At 40.2% G+C, this 18,670-nt stretch overlaps 1 protein-coding gene across 4 annotated transcripts in view; it reads right to left on the minus strand.

Moving 5' to 3' along the window:
- The window catches only part of NTNG1 (netrin G1), a 373,322-nt gene that overhangs the window by 6,828 nt on the left and 347,824 nt on the right, over positions 1–18,670 (minus strand). The gene's annotated exons all lie outside the window — the stretch shown is intronic.

Below are 18,670 nucleotides of genomic sequence, written 5' to 3' on the forward strand. Positions count from 1 at the left end.
ACCCAAACAAATAATTACTCCTCAATTAATGTTGGTGATAAAATGTCGAAGGTCTGGATCAGGTTATCGGCCACAGCAATAAAGATGGGCAGGTGTCCTTACATACACTGGGGGCAGGAAAATGAAGACTCCTTGGTGATTTTAGATCAGAGAGAGAGAGCTTTCAGGTGAAGAACCACAGGAATTGAGATGACTGTAGTACTCAAAACTGAAGTAAGAGCAGATTATCTTCCTGGGGGAGTTAAATACAGACGACGAATATCTAAGACAGACCACTTCATATTGCTTACAATTAAAGAGGAACCAAAATCACTCTTGTCATGTAATTTGTTCTATACCTTGCTCTGATAGAAATCAAAACTTGTGGTTCAAAAACTATCTAGACAAGCTCTAAATGAAGAAACTGAAAACAATTAAGGGTAGCTCTGGAACTACAGGTCTCCAAATCTGTAGATTACTGCTTTTCACACAGAAGAGAACAGTCGGAAGAAATGTACAGTGTGCAATGCTTTCCATGCTCCTTAAGACAATAGAAATAACTTCTGTAGAACCTCTGGTTTTCATTTGTATTCACCAACTGATTTGTTTTCATATCACACTGGGTGGAGCTCTTGTTGAAAACATTAAATTTCACATCTTCTAGAATGCCACCACATTCTGGCAGAGCTCCAAAAACAAACCGGCCCATACATAAAATACCAAAAATATCACAGGTTTAGGTTGGGAATGGCAAATATGTTGCATATGCTCTCATTTCCTCTTCCTCTATGTAGAAAACATAGCTACTTAATCATGGCATTCTCTTGCACTAACCTTCAGAATTTCTTTCAACACAAGGTTCTGTAATAACGGAGAACCTTTTGTATTCTATTACAAATTAATCACCCAAAGGGATGTTGCCTATAAGCTTAAGTGATACATAATGGCCCATCTCTGAGAACCCTGCCTCGCAGGTAATGAGCATCAAGCTATTAACAAAATATCTTTATCTCGCAGAGAACATGCCCACCAGGCCCACCTGTGAATCACTGCAGGGAGGAAGAGGCTAACATATCTCCTCCGGAGGCCGACCAGAACCAGGAAATGTTTGACATTACTCTCTCCCCTTTTAGTATAAAAGAAGCCTGAATTCTAAACAGGCAAGATGGTTCTTTGGGGCACAAGTCCACCAATTTTTCAGTCTGCTGGCTTTCTGAATAAAATCTCTCTTCCTTGTCCCAGCAACTCCTCTCGACTTATTGGCTTGCTGTGCGGCAGGCAGTATGAGCGTGGACTTGGTGACAGTTTCAGGCATTGACCACCGGTTGATGGAACTGCCAAGAGGATAAACATTTACAAAACCCTGGCATTATCTCCATTTCATCTTGCATATCACTGCAGATTAAAAATTCAAATGGGATTTCTACCCAACAAGCACTTTGCAGTTATCACTTCTTTATTTGGTACCCTTCTGTGTGAATTTGCTGCAAACTGAAAACGCTGACCTTATTTTGTTAAATATTTATGTCAAGCATGTCCTGATTTTTTTTTTCTTCATTGCTATTGACAAACTAAGAATGTGCTACCCCTATAAATAGTGAAGGTTCATTTTTAAATCTCTCACATAATACCTGATTTAGTATTGGAAACAAATTGTTATTTGCTAGATACAGTTATTAGGGCCTCCTAGGTGGCTAGGTGGTAAAGAATCTGCCTGCCAATGCAGGACACACAAGAGACACAGGTTGGATCCCTGGGCTGGGAAGATCCTCTGGAGGAGGAAATGGCAACCCGCTCCAGTACCCTTGCCTGGAGAATCCCATGGACAGAGGAGCCTGGCAGGCTACAGTCCATAGGGTCGCAGAGTCAGACACGACTAAGCAACTGAGCATGCATGCAGGCACAATTATTATTATGATAAAATATAAATCCTTAGATATAGAAAAAGCTAATACTACTTTGATAACAGTTTGACTATATTCTAAAGGATCCTTTTACTATTGATTGAAGTAAATTCATTATGTTGTGTCCAATACATCACTGATTCAATGGACATGAGTTTGGGTGAACTCCGGGAGTTGGTGATGGACAGGGAGGCCTGGCGTGCTGCAACTCATGGGGTTGCAAAGAATCGGACATGACTGAGCGACTGAACTGAACTGAACTGAATTGAATACCACACCATCTAACCTATAATCCCATGATGTTTCAATATTAGGAATGCTTTCAAACCAAGACAATCTTTGGCCCTTGATAGATAAGGTTATATTATTAATGTTAGATCCAGAGTTATACGGCTAAAAGATAAAATGTGGAATCTTGATGGAAAGGCTAAAGACAGCAAGGTGTTCTAATAGCTCTGATAAGCAAGCCACCACAGTAGCTACTGTATTCTATTACGAATTAATCACCAAAGGGATATGCCTATAAGCTTAAGTTGTACATAATGGGAACCCTGCCTCCCAGGTAATGAACATGAAGCTATTAATAAAATATCTTTGTTTGGCTCACAGAAAATATCTCTATCAGGCCCACCTATGAATGACTACAGGGAGGAAGAAACTAATACATAAGCTCCTACATAAACCAGTTGTTACGAGTTTATAAAAACACTCAGAATTTTCACAGTGAAAGAATAGGAACAGATAGCATTTCCTCCCCGCTCTTTCACTTCTTCTTATTTTTCTTTTATCTTGGATCATGAGAGTCACAGGGATGTGACTAAATCATCTGATCCTTTAACTTGCTTTCTGTAGGTTTCCTTCTTGTCATCCACTTTTCCCCTTTCTAAAGTGTAAACTATTGTCAAAATTTGAATGATAAGACTTTGATTCCTTTTTCCTCTATTCATCATTTCTGAAAGGGATGGAAAAGCAGACTTAGAGGGAACCCCAACGTGCAAAGAGGGCACCAGCCAGGACTTAGAATCGCTACTTGTTCTATACTTCATTTCTTTTGTGACTTGGAGGGTCACTTATTCCCATTATGGTCATGATGACCCATTACATTACCAAAGGGAAGTTTTCTTTTTTCTGTTTGGGTCTTGTTCAAAGTTATATACATTTAGGTTCGCCCTGTCGGTAAGCTGCTAGGCTTGAGCAATGCTGGGCCTGTATTTATAGACTTGAAAGTTTCTCTTTCTGGCTTTGTCTCCTGTACTTCAAGGAATCAAGGCAATGCGTTACCATGACAGCCTTCCTTGATGGTTTTATTAATAAAGTGACCTCTACCTTCACCACCTGAAACAAGCCTAGGATTGCTGAAGGAAAGATATTCCAAATTGTTTCTGTTCTTTTCAAAGAAACATGGAAGAGTGAATAACCTCCACCAAACAGGCTAATAACAAAGGCATGCATGCAACACACAGCTCTGATTGAGGCATTTGAGAGCCTGCAGCAGGGAGATGAAGGGCTGTAATAATAACCCATTTATTCAGTTGTGGTGGCAGTTTTACTAAGTTTTGAGATGTGAGATGTAAAACTGAATCTACAGATTAGCTCCTGGTGTATAGAGGAAACGCTATAGACTGTTGTCTAATGGCCTTTTGGGGGAACTCCAGGTATATTTTTCCTATATGTTCCTACTTATGGCTGGCCAAGATTGGGGATATGGTTTAGTGATAACAACACTGATTAAGAGTCATAAAACCCGAGTTCTAGTTCTGACTAGTCATCACTTTGCAGTAAGGCTTTCAACATTATCAGGAAACCACTTAGTGACATCCATCCATCATCCAACCAGGCACTGTTCCAGATGGTGGACACACAGTGTGAGCCAGATGGACCATGCAGCTGGAGCTTCCATTCTAGTGGCAGCTATGAAGTTAGGGAAAGAGTTTGAAGTAGGTATTTCTAAAGTCCTTTTGAGCTTTATGAGTTGCATGAATATTTCTCATGGAAAGCCTATCATTTTAAAAGGCAAAGAGTGAGGAATTCCTCCTCTTTTTCATCAGATACGTAATGACAGTTGGACTTCTCCAATATTGTGAGCCCTGGTGATGACTCGGGTGACTGTTTGGCTTGATCGGTTTTGCCTGCTCGTGTCCCATGGGAGAGAGATAGTTTTTTTCTCATCACTAAAAGTATGAGGTGGTATGAAGAGAATTAGGTGAAGAACTTGTGATTCAAGTCTGTTCTCTGTGGTTAATGGGCTGTGTGAACTTGGGGAAATCATTTAACCTCTTTGTGCCTCTCTTTCCACACTTCTAAGGCAAGGATAATAACACTTGTCCTACTCATCGACCTCACATTTGTTGGGAGCCTCAAGATGAATTATGTGATGGTGCCTTAAAAAATATAAAAGCTTAGTATACTTTGTTAATGTTCAATACCTTCCCAGTTTCCCTTAATGCTAGAAGCTCAGAGTGGAAGAGTGAGGTGCTTATTTCTATATCTGCCAGAAGAATGAATTAATCACTACCTATCCAATTCAAGGTACTCGAAGTGAAAAGGAAGTAGATGTTGTACTCTTTCAAAGACAGCATCTGTGTCTGTCCTCTAGGGCATGAATCTTGAGACAGCGTGGGGTCAAATATGCAGCTAGTGAATATTTTAATTCAACTGCTGTGTACTTGCAAGGTCACTGTGGACAGGCAGTGCCTGCTTTCTCAAAGGTGACCTGTATATACTTGCATTCAATGTGCATTCTCCTGTGCCAGTCAGAGTGCATAAGGTGTGTTTTCAGAAGAGCAAGGGTGATACTGCCCCTTGGCCAATCTTTAGCCTCTGCAGTGGTGAGGCAGTGTCTGTATGGACTGAAACCTGGGAGCCATCAAGTAGAAACATCCTTGCTTTCCTGCTCTCAGCCTGCATTCCTGTCAGCCTTTTTTCATCAGGGACAGTGATGCTGGTGGCATAATCCCCATGTGACAGCAGCCAGCCCACTTTGTTTCACTGTAATGAGGCCAGGGAGCAGAGCTAAAGGGGCTGTAGCGAACAATGTGGAGCTGTCAGCAAGCGGTCAGACACGTCTGGGTAATCAAGTGCAGCAGGTTCTGACATTACAGAGCAACCATTCTATACTTATTCATCTACTATCAAAGCACTGATTATGGCAGTGACGCTTGCTCTTGTACAATCAAAGGAAATGCTACTCAAAACATCATAAGAAAGCCATGTTCATTTGAAGAGGCCTACGTCTGCAGTATATGGTAACTCAGCTAGCATGAATGAGATAACAGGTGACTTGAATGCAGGAGCTAGAGATACTGCCCAAATACCTCCAAGTTTTTAGCTGTTGCAACCTGAAAAAAAAAAATGAAAAATAAAAAAGCCTTTGCTGATATTGAGATATAATTAATTCACGGAGAATCCTACAAGCCAAAGGCTGGTCACCTTTCTAAAGCGATCATTAATGATATATTGAAATCCTATTTAGGTCAACATCTCAGACACAGACGCAGGCAAGATGCTCATAAAAATGGTGCTGAGAAATCACAGAGCTTTTCACTGGGTATCAGAAAATGCACTTGTCTAGTTTAATAAAAATGTGCAACCTCTTCTCTTTTTGCCCAAGGTGAAAGATGGCATTCATTGGGAGGCATAGTCACACACAATGGCAACATACACCAGGGTATAAACCATCATTTCAAAGTACATGACATTATGTCAAAAGAGAAAGTACAAATATTTATCCAGTGTGAACCCCATAAGTACAAACATGTACCTCTCCAAGTACCTTATGTAATAAAAACTTAAGAGAATGTGCTGGAACAGATTCTACCAAAATGTGACCAATATTTATCTCTGGCTGGTAGGAGTGCAATTGATTTTAATAACTTTAATTTTCATCTTTACACATTTTACTCTTTCCAAATTGCCTGGACTAAATATAGAGTCCTTGGAAAATAGTGAAAGTGTTAGTCACTGGTCATGTCTGCCTCTTTGTGACCCCATGGACTATAGCCCACCAGGCTCCTCTGTCCATGGAGATTCTCCAGGCAAGAATACTGGATTGGGTAGCCACTCCCTTCTCCAAGGGAATCTTTCTGACTTAGGGATTAAACCAAAGTCTCCTGCATTGCAGACAGATTCTTTATCATCTGTTAATAAAAAGAATTGTTACTTGAGAAAATAAAAGTATCTTTTACTGAGATGATAAAGGTAATTTCAATAAATGAATCATGTGACCATATTTTGCCATATTTCCATATTTGTTATTAATATATATTCCTAGTCAAACTACCAATTATCTTAAATGTCTACAAAAATTATTTCACGAAAGGCAAGAGTTCCTACATAATCCTGTAATTGTAAGAGACACTTACACTTACACACAAGGATTCCTTGTCTTGCAGAAGGCTGCATAGCTCCAGGTATGAATGGAACCAGCAGGGTCTCCTGGGCGAAAGTCATCTGTAGCCCAAGGGCCATCTCATGTGCACTAGTGCAGACTAATGGAACGTGAGGGGACATTTTTACACTTGAAGATCAAACAACAGTGATGACTTTAATCAAATCTCCCACCACCTTCTCATGGTCAGATTTAACCTAAAGAAAATGTATTTCATGCTGCTTGAACTTGTGGGAGACTCATATCTGCTACACTTGCACATGTCTGCACCACATATATGACCTGTTCATTGTGGCTGTATCACAAATATTCAGCCTTGTCTCTGGCAGAAATAAATGCCAAATAAATATTTATTAAGCAAGTAAACAGAAGTTGTGTTTTATTCCCTGCCTTCTTCTGAGTGGTGAATACAAACATATGATTAGTAGACTGGTATCAATATAGGTGGATAGATAGTAAGGATATCCACTTACTAGATAGATAGGTTGGAAAAAGGGGAAGTAGAAGAAGGAACATTTTAGTTTCCACAATGTGGGAGGTAAAGCTTCTGCTGAGCATGAGAGGCAGAGTAGAGCTGGGGTTAACTCATGCTTTAGAGTTAAGGGAAGGGGGAGATATTTTGCAGGAAATGGGAAAAAGTTAACTAGGAACATGTAGAAACACTGCTGGTCAGCTTTGACATTCCAGCTCAGCTTGTATGTCATGATTTGTCAGGGCTTCTCATACATGAATCCATAATGGAGAGCATTAGCTAGAAGAGAATGATGATTAGTTTTGGGTTTCTCCCTTTAATGATACAATATATGCCTTGGGAAGGGTGGGAGAGAGGGGAAGAAGCAAGGGTAGGCAGATGAGTTAAGAAATTAGAAGCACTCCTTTCATTTTTCATTAGTCAAAACACATTACCTCTCATTATAATTTTGGCATTGTGGGTAATATGAAGGCAAATGTGACAAGGACGGAACTTAGTGACATGTTTCTTTTCATCAGAAGGTGACTAGTTAAATTTGGAACACAGGCTAAAGGAAAATCCAGATGGAGCTGTTCTATGTGGGCCTGGGGTGGAGGTGAGAGACCATCACAGCACATAGGAGAATGCAAGAATGAAGACTTGGTGTTCCTTGAGAATTATAAGACAATCCATATAGCCCTGTTCAGAGCTGAAGGCAGATCTGTAAGACATTTCACATTCTGAGTAGGAAGGAAGAGCAATACTATAGGCTTTTGATTTTCAGCATAAAGAAATTCAAGTATCTGTGGCTGAAAGGAGATAATTGTGTCATTAATTCACATGCATGGCTTTTTTTTTTCTTTTGAGACAGAATTTCAATGCCTTTGAGCACTTTGTAAAGCTAAAATATAATCTGAGTTTCCTGTTTGTCGAGCTATAGCCAAATGTCTCCTTAGAGACTTAATTTTTCCTATATATCCTTGGCAGGAGTGTTCTAAATATGGTCTAAGCCCTCTTAGGATTTTTAAACAGCAGGGATATTTAAGTATGAAAAATAGCTACTAAAATCACACAGCAGTAACTTTTTTTAATGATTTCCCCCCTACCCCCGGGAATCACTATAATTCACTTTTGTCTTCTGTGGCCTTGCTGTCACCATAACCACCTCCTGACAATGTCAAGCCAAGTCTTGGGAGGTGATATTATAATGTCAGGATGAAACAAAGCCATTTTCCTGCTAATGCCAAAGTCAAAGCAAAATGAATTGATGTCGATAAATTCAAGGTGAGGAAAACAACATTATGGAATCAAGAGAATGTGCAAAATGATGACATGAGTCATTTAGGGATGCTGGAACCAAACAAAAATGACTGCTAATTTTCAAAAATGCACTCGCTATTGCACTGGGGACCAGGCATTTAAGTGATCTAAAATACATTAGTGAGGTTAGGAAAGGACAAAGGGGTTACAATTATGGACAAGTCATAAGCATATCTTTTCAATAAAGTCACACCTCACATTGCAACTTACCTCATCTTCCCCCATTGATAAATTCTTGAGACACTCGAAGTTTGAATCTAGCCCTTAATTGTGTACTGCGGTGTTGTCCAGAAGTCTGGGTTCAAATACTGACATCACACTTGTGGCTCTCCAATTTGAATTTAAAAAAAAAAATTCTATTTTTTTACTCTGTAACAGAGGCCATTTCACAGGGCTGTTATGAGCATGAGAGATCATTCAATGCAATTATTAAGTGTTTTTTAAGTGCCAGGCACTGTTCAAAGTCCTACAACAAAAAGACAAACCAGAAGAGCCACAGAAATAGGGTTTATTTTTATAGGTTCATGTATTTGCATCTCATTAGATAATGTAACTTCACAAAGTGGATGCTGTTGTGTCCTCTAGTTCACTTTCATCATTAATAATTTCTAGCTTCTTTGGTGCTTAAATACTCATTGATTGGAAAAATATCATCTTTCACTCCTCTTGCTTCTTACATGAAAAAAAATTGCAATTTATTTCATTTTCTTTAATGAAGAGGAAAACAGACAAAAATTCTATTAAAGAAAGTGTTTACATAAAGACAGGGATGCTAGACCAGCTCATGAGTAACATTAAGTAATTCTAGGCAACACAATGTTTACTAAAACTAAACTTCAAACATGAAGAATTAGAAAGAGGTACTCAGAGTCTTTTCTCAACATCCAAAAGAATCCTTTCATGGTTGGTTAACAAAAAGGTGCAGGAATGAGAGTAAATCCACATAGTAGATGATCTGAAGAGGAAATGAAGTCATTGCAAGTATGCAGAAGGGCGTTTTATGGCTTTCCCTAAGAAGAGCAAGGCTGTTATATCTCAGGAGAGAAGAGAGCTGGTTAGACAGAAATCAAGAGGCTAGCAAGCTATGCCTTCTGGGGTTCTCAGATCCAGCAGCAGGAAGAAAAAAAATTATAAATTGGTTTAGATACAACTGGGAGGCTGTGAACATTATTTAAAGTACAGTGAAAAGATGTTAGTGCTTCTCTTTGAAGCAGACTAAGGCATACCAAGGTTAGTTGAAGCAGGGATGAATAAGATTTGGGTGGGCTGGTTAAAGAGAAATCATACGACATGCTTTGAACATATCTTGTTCTAACACATTTTACTTTCTTCAACATCTCTGATTCTTCTCTTTGAATATATGTAATTTTATATAATAAAGGCTCAGATGGTAAAGTGTCTGCCTGCAACATGGAAGATCTGGGTTCGATCCCCAGGTCAGGAAGATCCCCTGGAGAAGGAAATGGCAATCCACTCCAGTACTCTTGCCTGGAAAATCCTATGGACAGACGAGCCTGGTAGGCTACATTCCATGGGGTCGCAAAGAGTTGGACACAACCAAGCAACTTCACTTCGCTTTTTAAAGAGTTACTACAGAATATACGCTCTGTGAAGATAAGGATTTTGACTTATCCTAATCCTTTTTTTGATTTTGTGCATGCCTCAAAGACAGCCTAGTATCCAATATCCATTGAGTATGAGTATTTTTGAGTGAATGAACAAGTGAATTTTACAGAAAAACATTCACATATTCCATACCCATTGTTTCATTTCTTCTTCTAGAATACTTTCCCATGGGGTTTACTTTCTGTCCCCTAAATCAAATTGCATAGAAGGGCTATGGCCAGGTTGCGTTCTCACTCACAATCTTCTGTGGCTGCTGAATGGATAATTCCAAAGTCAGGACCCCCCACAATGTGAGGAGATCAGAATCTCCCATCGTCTGCTTTCACTCCCCACTGTGAACTTTCTACTCCTGGCTAATCTATTCACTATCTTTTCCAGCAGTCATGTATGGATCTGAGAGTTGGACCATAAGGAAGGCTGAGCACCAAAGAACTGATGGTTTCCAACTGTGATGCTGGAGAAGACACTTGAGAGTCCCTTGGACAGCAAGGAGATCAAAGCAGTCAATTCTAAAGGAAATCAACCCTGAATATTCATTGGAAGGACTGATGCTAAAGCTGAAGTTCCAATATTATGGCCACCTGGTGGGAAGAGCCAACTCATTGTGAAAGACCTTGATGCTGGGAAAGATTGAGGGCAGGAGAAGGGGATGACAGAGGACCAGACTGTTGGATGGCATCACCACTCAACGGATACGAGTTTGAGCAAACTCTGGGAAATAGTGAAGAACAGGGAAGCTTGGCATGCTGCAGTCCATGGGGTCATAAAAAGTCCAACATGACTTAACGACTGAACAACAACAACAATCTTAAATATACTCACAAAATTATTAATAAAATAAAATTATAATTAAGAGGATAGACACTTGTACATGTTATCTTGAAGAATATTTTCACTTACCTGGCAGGAGTTATTATTATTACTATTTCCACTTTACAGGAAACCTGTGCATCTTACCCAAGTCTCACTAGTGGCCAAGTGGACAGGCAGGACTAGAACTTAGACTACTCTGACCCCATAGCACGATCAGTCCCTGGTGCCCACCTGTCCTTCTGTTGTATGCTGGCCTCTGAGTTGATGCCTCTGCTCCTGGCCTGTCCTTCTCAAAACTCCCCACGTATCTCTAAATGTCCAGCTCGTGAACAACACCATAGTTTCTCTGACTGTTCCAGCCTTCAGACACTAGTCCTGCTTTTCAAACCTTACAGCAGACGATGCAGATCTAGCTCTGGACATAGATATAAAGGTAAACATAATTTGGATAGCCTGGATTTAAATCTCAGTTCCACCAAATACTAGTGGGGTGACTCCATGCAAATCACTTGACCTATGTTTGCTTCTTTTATATAATGGAGATAATTTCATACATGATATCCACGTCATAGGAATATGTTAATCAAATAAATTAAGTAAAACATATAAGGCAACTGCAACAATGCCTGACGTAAAATCCTTCAGTAAATGTTAAGTTTTATTTGACTCTTTAAAACCTGCAGCAAACACTCCTTTTCATGTGAATTTCATGTCTCCTCAACTAAAGCATAAGCGATGTGAGGGCAGGCCGATTTTTGTCTTGTGCTTCCTTGCACTGTCTGCACTGAGCAACATCATGCTTTGTGCAGAGCAAGTGGGCAGTCTATATACATTACTTCCCGAGGGTAGTAGACATCGCTTTGTGCACTCAGCCAGCTTTCATCTTTGTATTCTAAGCATCTATGCTATTTTCTGGTACATAAAAGGAAATTCTCCGTGATGTTTCTTCCAGCGATTTCTGCATTCCTGAGATCTCGTGCTAAGTCACTTTGAAAGTGAAAGTGAAGTCGCTCAGTCGTGTCTGACTTTTTGCGACCCCATGGACTGTAGCCCACCAGGCTCCTCCATCCATGGGATTCTCCAGGCAAGAATACTGGAATGGGTTGCTATTTCCTTCTCCAGGGGATCTTCCTGACCGAGGGATCGAACCTAAGTCACTTTAGTCGTCTCCAATTCTTTGCGACCCTATGAACCATATCCCGCCAGGCTCTTCAGTCCACAGGATTTTCTAGGCAAGAATACTGGAGTGGGTTGCCATTTCCTCCTCCAGGGGATCCTCCCAACCCAGGGATCGAACACATGTCTCTTAATCTCCTACACTGGCAGGCAAGTTCTTTACCACTAGTGCCACCTGGGAAGCCCTGAGATCATATAAGAGTTAAATTAGTCCTGAGAATAGAACTGAAACAAATCTGAGTTTCATCACTAACTCCAAGTAATGGCTTCAGGAAAGTTCCTTAGCTTAGCTTCTAATGCCTTTGTTTCTGTTTCTTTTGTCATGGAGAGGAGAGCAGCAGGGAAAGAGGGGCCAGGAGGACAAGAAGGAGGGAAATTACAGAGTTGGGTTGATTGGGAGAGAAATGCTCACAGAAACCTATCTAGAGGTGTAGTGCCTTCTGAGGGTGTCTCTGGCTGTTTGTTTTGGAGATTTGAAACTGTCAGTTGCTCAGTTGTGTCCGACTCTTTGTGACCCCAGAGACTGTAGCCCAGCAGGCTCCTCTGTCCATGGGATTCTTTAGGCAAGAATGTTGGAGTAGGTTATCTTTCCCTTCTCCAGGGGACTCTTCCCAACCCAGAGATGGAACCCAGGTCTTCTGCATTGCAGGTAGATGGATGGCATTTAAAATTTAAACCCTTCAAGATCTTAAGCTGAAACTTCTTCTTGGATTTAGCTTCTGTCCAGGCTATTTCACTCCAAGGATTGGGAGGAAGAATGACTCCTGCATGCTCCCCACAAAAAAGCACAGAAGATTGAACAGGTCAACCCACAAATCCCCATTCAGATTTGTCCTAAGGCCAAAGCCTTAGGACACTGATTCAAACAAACACACTTCTTGTCACTGGCTGTGCTGCTTGGTATGCTGTGTGATCCTGCATGGATCATCTTATCTGGTTTTACCTTCCAGAGTTTTGATTCCTTTATTTCATGTAGGCTTCTGATTAACCTGAAGTTCTGTGCTTTCATTCACCCCTCTTTCCCCTGGACTCCTGCTGCCTATCACCGATACGTTAGATCTTCCATCTGTGTCCAGTCACTGATTTCTATGCAGTGCTTGCTTTTTACACGAGGTGCCCCTCACAAGTCAGCCTATGAGGATTTGTTTCAGATACATCTCCAGCCTGTTCACTCAGGCAATTCCTTTGTGCCAATGATGTTGCTGGTTATAGATTTTTATACCTCTTAAATCAACCTACAGTGTTTGAACGCTCTAGTCAAAAGGCAAGCCTATGTCTGACCCAGCTTTAACAAGACTAAGCAGGGTGGTATATTCACAGACTACAAAGAAAGCAAAGATTCAACAAGTTTTTAGAGTGTGTAAAGAGGATGACTCTGTTTATGTTAAGTAGAAGGGAGGAAACATAATTCACAGGATGTTGAGATGAAGGCAAGCTGTTGCTTCAAACTTGAATACTGAAACCTTTACCTTGTTGCCACTAATTGCTTTCATATTTCCAAAATAATGGTTAGAAGCCTCTTTTTTAATAGTCTAAGAAGTAAGTACATAATTTCAAAGTAACCCTAAATCTCCCAAATCTATCAAAATGGAAATATATCGAAAAATGATACATGGCATTTTTATTGTATTGTGAGCATTAGGCAGTTTTCAAGGTTACAGACAATGTGAAGAATGAATAAGTCTTATGATTTATTTATTTATTTATTTATTTTGCTTTTTACTTTTATTTTTTTTTATGAAGTCCTATGATTTAATGAACACATGGAAATGACTCCTAAGGACATAACTAGGCCCTCAAATAGACCAGGTAGCAAACTGCTTGAAAAAAACCTTGCAAAACACAAGTACATTTTAGTTCTTGACAATTTAAAGAACACTTAGACTTTCTTTCAACAGAACACTTAACTACCTAAAAATGTTTTAATTAATATTATGGATTATTCATTTCTGTTTTAAATTCATCCATTTTATTTTCAGAAAATAAGTGTAAAAAAGCAAAGAAATGAAGGGACCAATGAACTGAAATTGTGAATTATTTTTCTTAGCATTATATAACTAATGTGATGAAAGTTTAGGCAAAAATGCAGTCAGCAAAGATAAAATTACAAAATTACCTTGCAAAATTATAAGGTAAACAAATTGGTATGACCAAGTGATAAACTACATGAGATAGATTTATTTTCCAATGCTAACGTCAGCAGATTCTTAACTGTATTACCAACAGCAATACTGTGAGAATAATGGAAAAAAGATTGAAGGACCATATGAAAAAAGTAAAGGATATGTAGTGATTTCCAATCATTAGTTTATTTCCTAAGAATTCATGTTGATGATGAGTACTTACCTCATGACGTCAAAATGTATAATCAATGCATGCTAACTAGGCCAGGAATCTAGCTTGGGACATTCTTGACTGGGAACCAGTGAACGCACAAATGAAGACTTGAACTGGCAGCGGGAAACCAAGGGAGAACCTCACATCCTGGCTTGTTTGATGATGGATCTGAGAGAACTAGAACTAGCTTAGTATAGCTGGTCTCTCACCCACTCCTTCTGAGAATAGCAAAGGCTGTGAAGTCATGCATAGCTGGGTCAAATCTTGGCTCCTCACATTATTAGTTATAGGGCCCTGGTAGGGCGAGTGACCTCATCAGACCTCAGCTTCCACATCCGTGAAATAGGTACATGGCAGGGTACTTCTCAAGATGAAAACAGATACTGCATACAAATGGTAACTATTTTGATTATAGAACAGTCTAAATGAGGTATAATTGTTTATGAATCCTTCTTCCTGTTTGGTAACTAAAGAGAATTGTGTACTGATAGGTCAATATATGTGTTATTTTTTTGAGGGGAGAGGTTTTAGTTAAGTCAAATGAATAATAGTGAAAGCTAACACTTATTCACTGAGGGCTTGTACTGGCATTATTCTAAAGACTTTCCATGATTTATTTAATCCTCTTAATAATCTTACAAGGTAGGTATTCTCATTTCAATAGTTTTATAGAAAAAGACACTTGCTCCTTGGAATAAAAGCTATGACCAACCTAGACAGCATATTAAAAAGCAGAGACATTACTTTGCCGACAAAGGTCCATATAGTCAAAGCTATGGTTTTCCCAGTAGCCATGTATGGATGTGAGGGTTGGACTATAAAGAACATTGAGCACCAAAGAATTGATGCTTTTGAACTGTGGTGTTGGAGAGGACTCTTGAGAGTCCCCTGGACTGCAAGGAGATCAAACCAGTCCATCCTAAAGGAAATCAGTCCTGAATACTCATTGGAAGGACTGATGCTGAAGCTGAAGCACCAATACTTTGGCCAGCTGATGTGAAGAACTGACTCACTGGAAAAGACCCTGATGCTGGGAAAGATTGAAGGCAGGAGGAGAAGGGAATGACAGAGGATGAGATGGTTGGGTGGCATCACTGACTCAATGGACGTGAGTTTGAGCAAGCTCCAGGAGCTGGTGATGGACAGGCAGCTGCAGTCCATGGGGTCGCAAAGAGTTGGACATGACTGAGCAACTGAACTGAACTGAGATTATCTGTTTAAGGTCATACAAGTTGTGGGTGGCAAAACCTGGGCTCCCACCCAGTCCTGTGGCCTTAGTCCCTTTGTCATTCTGTCTGATTTTTATGCCCATATGCTGGAATGCTGTGACTGCTACTACTTTTTGTCGTTCTGTTTCTTTCTCTACTGAATAGAATCAAGTACTAATCAATTATAAAGTATCCATGTGGTGAGAGCAAGAGAAAGCAGAAAGAGCACATCTCTGTTGCAGACGCCTCAAAATTTAGATTTAATGTTAAGTTTTGCAGCAAAGGCAGGCACAGACTACAACAGGCTCTTAATCCATCATTTTCATTACAGGCTTTGTTCCCAACCTATTCCAAGCCACCAGCACTTCTCACGTGGACAGCTGGAATCTTGTTAGTCACCGTCTAGCCCTTCCTGCCTGACCCCTTCTACAATCTATTGTCTACACAGTACCAGAATTACTAGTTTAAAGCTTAAACAGCCCTATCATTCCACTCTGCTGCTTAAAGTCCACTGCTGCCGCCACCAAGTCGCTTTAGTCATGTCCGACCCTCAGTGACCCCATGGACGGCAGCCTTCCAGGCTCCTCTGTCCATGGGATTTTCCAGGCAAGAGGACCGGAGTGGGGTGCCATTGCCTTCTCTGCTGCACTTAGAATAAATCCACACTTCTTGTTCTGGCCATCAGGGACCTGTAATCTAATGCCTGTCTATCTTCTTCTTCCACCTCATCTCAGGCCACCTCCCTCTCACTCACTGTATTCTGGTCACACTTGCTTCTTTCTGTTTTCTCAATTGCCCAAGCTCCTTTCTGCCTTCTGGCTTTCTCAGGAAGTATTTCTCTTGTCCAGAATACTCTTCTTCCAGAACTTTCCATGGTGGGCTCTTCCTTGATACTCAGGTTTCAATCAAAGTGTTACCTTCTCAGAAAAGCATTGGCTGACTACCAGTTTCAAGTGGTCTCCGCCTACCTGGTGTTTATTTCTTTACTTGTTTCCCATCTGCCTCCTTCCAGCTCATGAGCTCTTGAGAGCAAGATCTATGTTTGTCTTCTTATCACCATATTCTCAGTACCTAGAACAGTACCTGGCACAGAATTCATGCTCAGTACACATTATTAAATAAACTGCAGGCTTCTATGGCTTGTTTTACCCAGCATCTTTCCTTTATGGGCCTAAAAATAAGGAAGGGATAACGGATTTTGTGGAAGCTATCTTGGCTGGGATGGATTTTAATTGCTTTTCTACACCAGGATTAGATAAACTCTTCCAACCTTCTGGGCTTTAAGTCATGATGATAACTAAAGAATACAATTAGCACCCCAGTGCACTGGCTTCCAGACCCTCCGGAGTTAAATGTCACAGGACGTGTCCCAGCAGTGTGGTTTCATGCAGCCTTGCTCCAGGGGAATATTATGCACTTGGCAATCCAGCAGAAAATTCCCCTCAGAGAAGGGATCATTCCTCATGATGGATGGACAGTTTCCAGCATTGGTTTCCACAGCTAGGCTACCTCCTAATATCTAGTTTGGCATAACAGTGAAAGCTGAAGGATGTACTGCTGTCAAAAAAAAGGAACCTATCAAATAAGTACAGCTATTATTTCAACAGAACTGCCTCTTTCCCTGGCAGTGCAGCTAAGATGCTAGCAATATAAATATTCATAAGAAGCCAATGTTAAACAATGGACCATAGAAGAAATAATTTCATATCCCAAACAGAAACTACTGGATTTCTTTGTGAGATTTAATTGCCAGAGTTATTCCAAATCCTAAAAATCTATCCTGCCTGATAAAATATTATCAGCTCACCTCTGTCTGAGTGAAAGGGCAGAGGAATGATGTCATCGTGAAAAAGGCCAATAATGGCCTGAGAGTGTGTTCCCTTTGAATGTTCCCTTTGAACCGTCAGCGTGGCCCTGTCAGAGGGCACAGCTGAGTTGCGTGGCACTAGGCATGATGCGACTGTTGTGATGAGAACCAAGATAGTCATCTGCAACTGAGATGGGTATTAGCTGCACACACTGATTGTGCTAAAAAGTGTTGTTAGCAGAGCAAACTGTTTTCTACTCTCCATGTTCTACAGAAAGGGCAAGAACAAAGAGAGAAATCAGATAAGACGAGCCACAGTTGTCCTTTAACTCATCAATTCTTTTGCACTGCCTCAGTGTACATCTGGCTGGGTGGGGAGGAAGGGTAAGTATTTGTAATTTAAAATCTCCCACTGGTAGACCCACAAGCAAATAATTTGCTCTGGAAGTACCTGGTTGGCTACATCTGAAAATGCTGCTGTGGACGCATCTCTTCAACATTCCAAAACCCTGTGTTGGAACAGCTCCTTTGTGCCAGATTCTAGGTTAAAGCACTTCCTTCCGAAGTGTTTTAACAAACTCTCCCCTGCTGGCTTCCTGTTAGCGTCACTGCATAATGGATTTTGTCAGGAGAAGCTAGTGGGGATGCTAAAGCCTACCCTTACCTGTAAGGAATCATTAATCTTTACTGTGAATAGTTTTGAAAGACTTGACTGAATAGAAATAACCTCAAATTGAAAATACAATTTTTTTCTCTTGGCAACTTACTTTCTACTCCTGCCTTGCTCCCACCCTCTCCTTTCCTTTCCTTCTTGTAGGCTGACATCTATATATGCTGGCAAGGGTATTTTCAAAGGCTCTCTAACAGCAATGAATGTAGAGAATGGGATCTTCAGAAAGTATGTATTCTATTTTGAGGCTGAATGAATAGCATAACCTGAAGCTAGTGGCCTCTGTGTTAGGAAAACAAAACACAACACCACAGAACCTAGGTTTTACAAAGAATAAAGGAATAAAGTTACCCTAGGTTTAAGCCTCAAACCAAAGTAACACAATTTCTTTCTCTCTCTTCTTGAACGAAATATTTTTAGAAGTCTTTTCAAAGTTGCCAAGCAAAAAGCAAGGAACTGCTCTAACTCTTTTCTCTTTGATACACTTCAGGTGATAGTGTGAAGTGATGCTATATAGTAATGCAATAATCTTAATAACATTTTTCAGATGTTAAGAGAAATTTTAAAATATGCATTGAAAATGACTTTAAAACTTTATTCATCCAACTTTCCAAACTGTTTTAATGCTTTCTGAGATTGTATGAAGTAGGACAAAATTTGGCAAAAATTAAATTATGTTTTTTTACTGGGGGGCGGATAACACTTCCAATTTAAAAACAAAGTTTACATCCAATAAATAGGATTCCATTTATAAGTGAACTATAGTAACTGGAATGATAAATTTAGACAGGTTTTGTCAGGAAAAAAAATATTATGCAAAGGTCTATCATATAGAAAATGGTAAGTATCATAATGGTGAAGTGAAAGTCGCTCAGTTGTGTCTGACTCTTTGCAACCAGGAATTCTCCAGGCCAGAATACTGCAGTGGGTAACTGTTCCCTTCTCCAGGCGATCTTCTCAGCCCAGGGTTCAAAGCCAGGTCTCCCACATTG

This window comes from Oryx dammah, unplaced genomic scaffold (genome assembly GCF_014754425.2).
Source record: "Oryx dammah isolate SB20612 unplaced genomic scaffold, SCBI_Odam_1.1 HiC_scaffold_28, whole genome shotgun sequence".
NCBI classification, from domain to species: Eukaryota; Metazoa; Chordata; class Mammalia; order Artiodactyla; family Bovidae; genus Oryx; species Oryx dammah.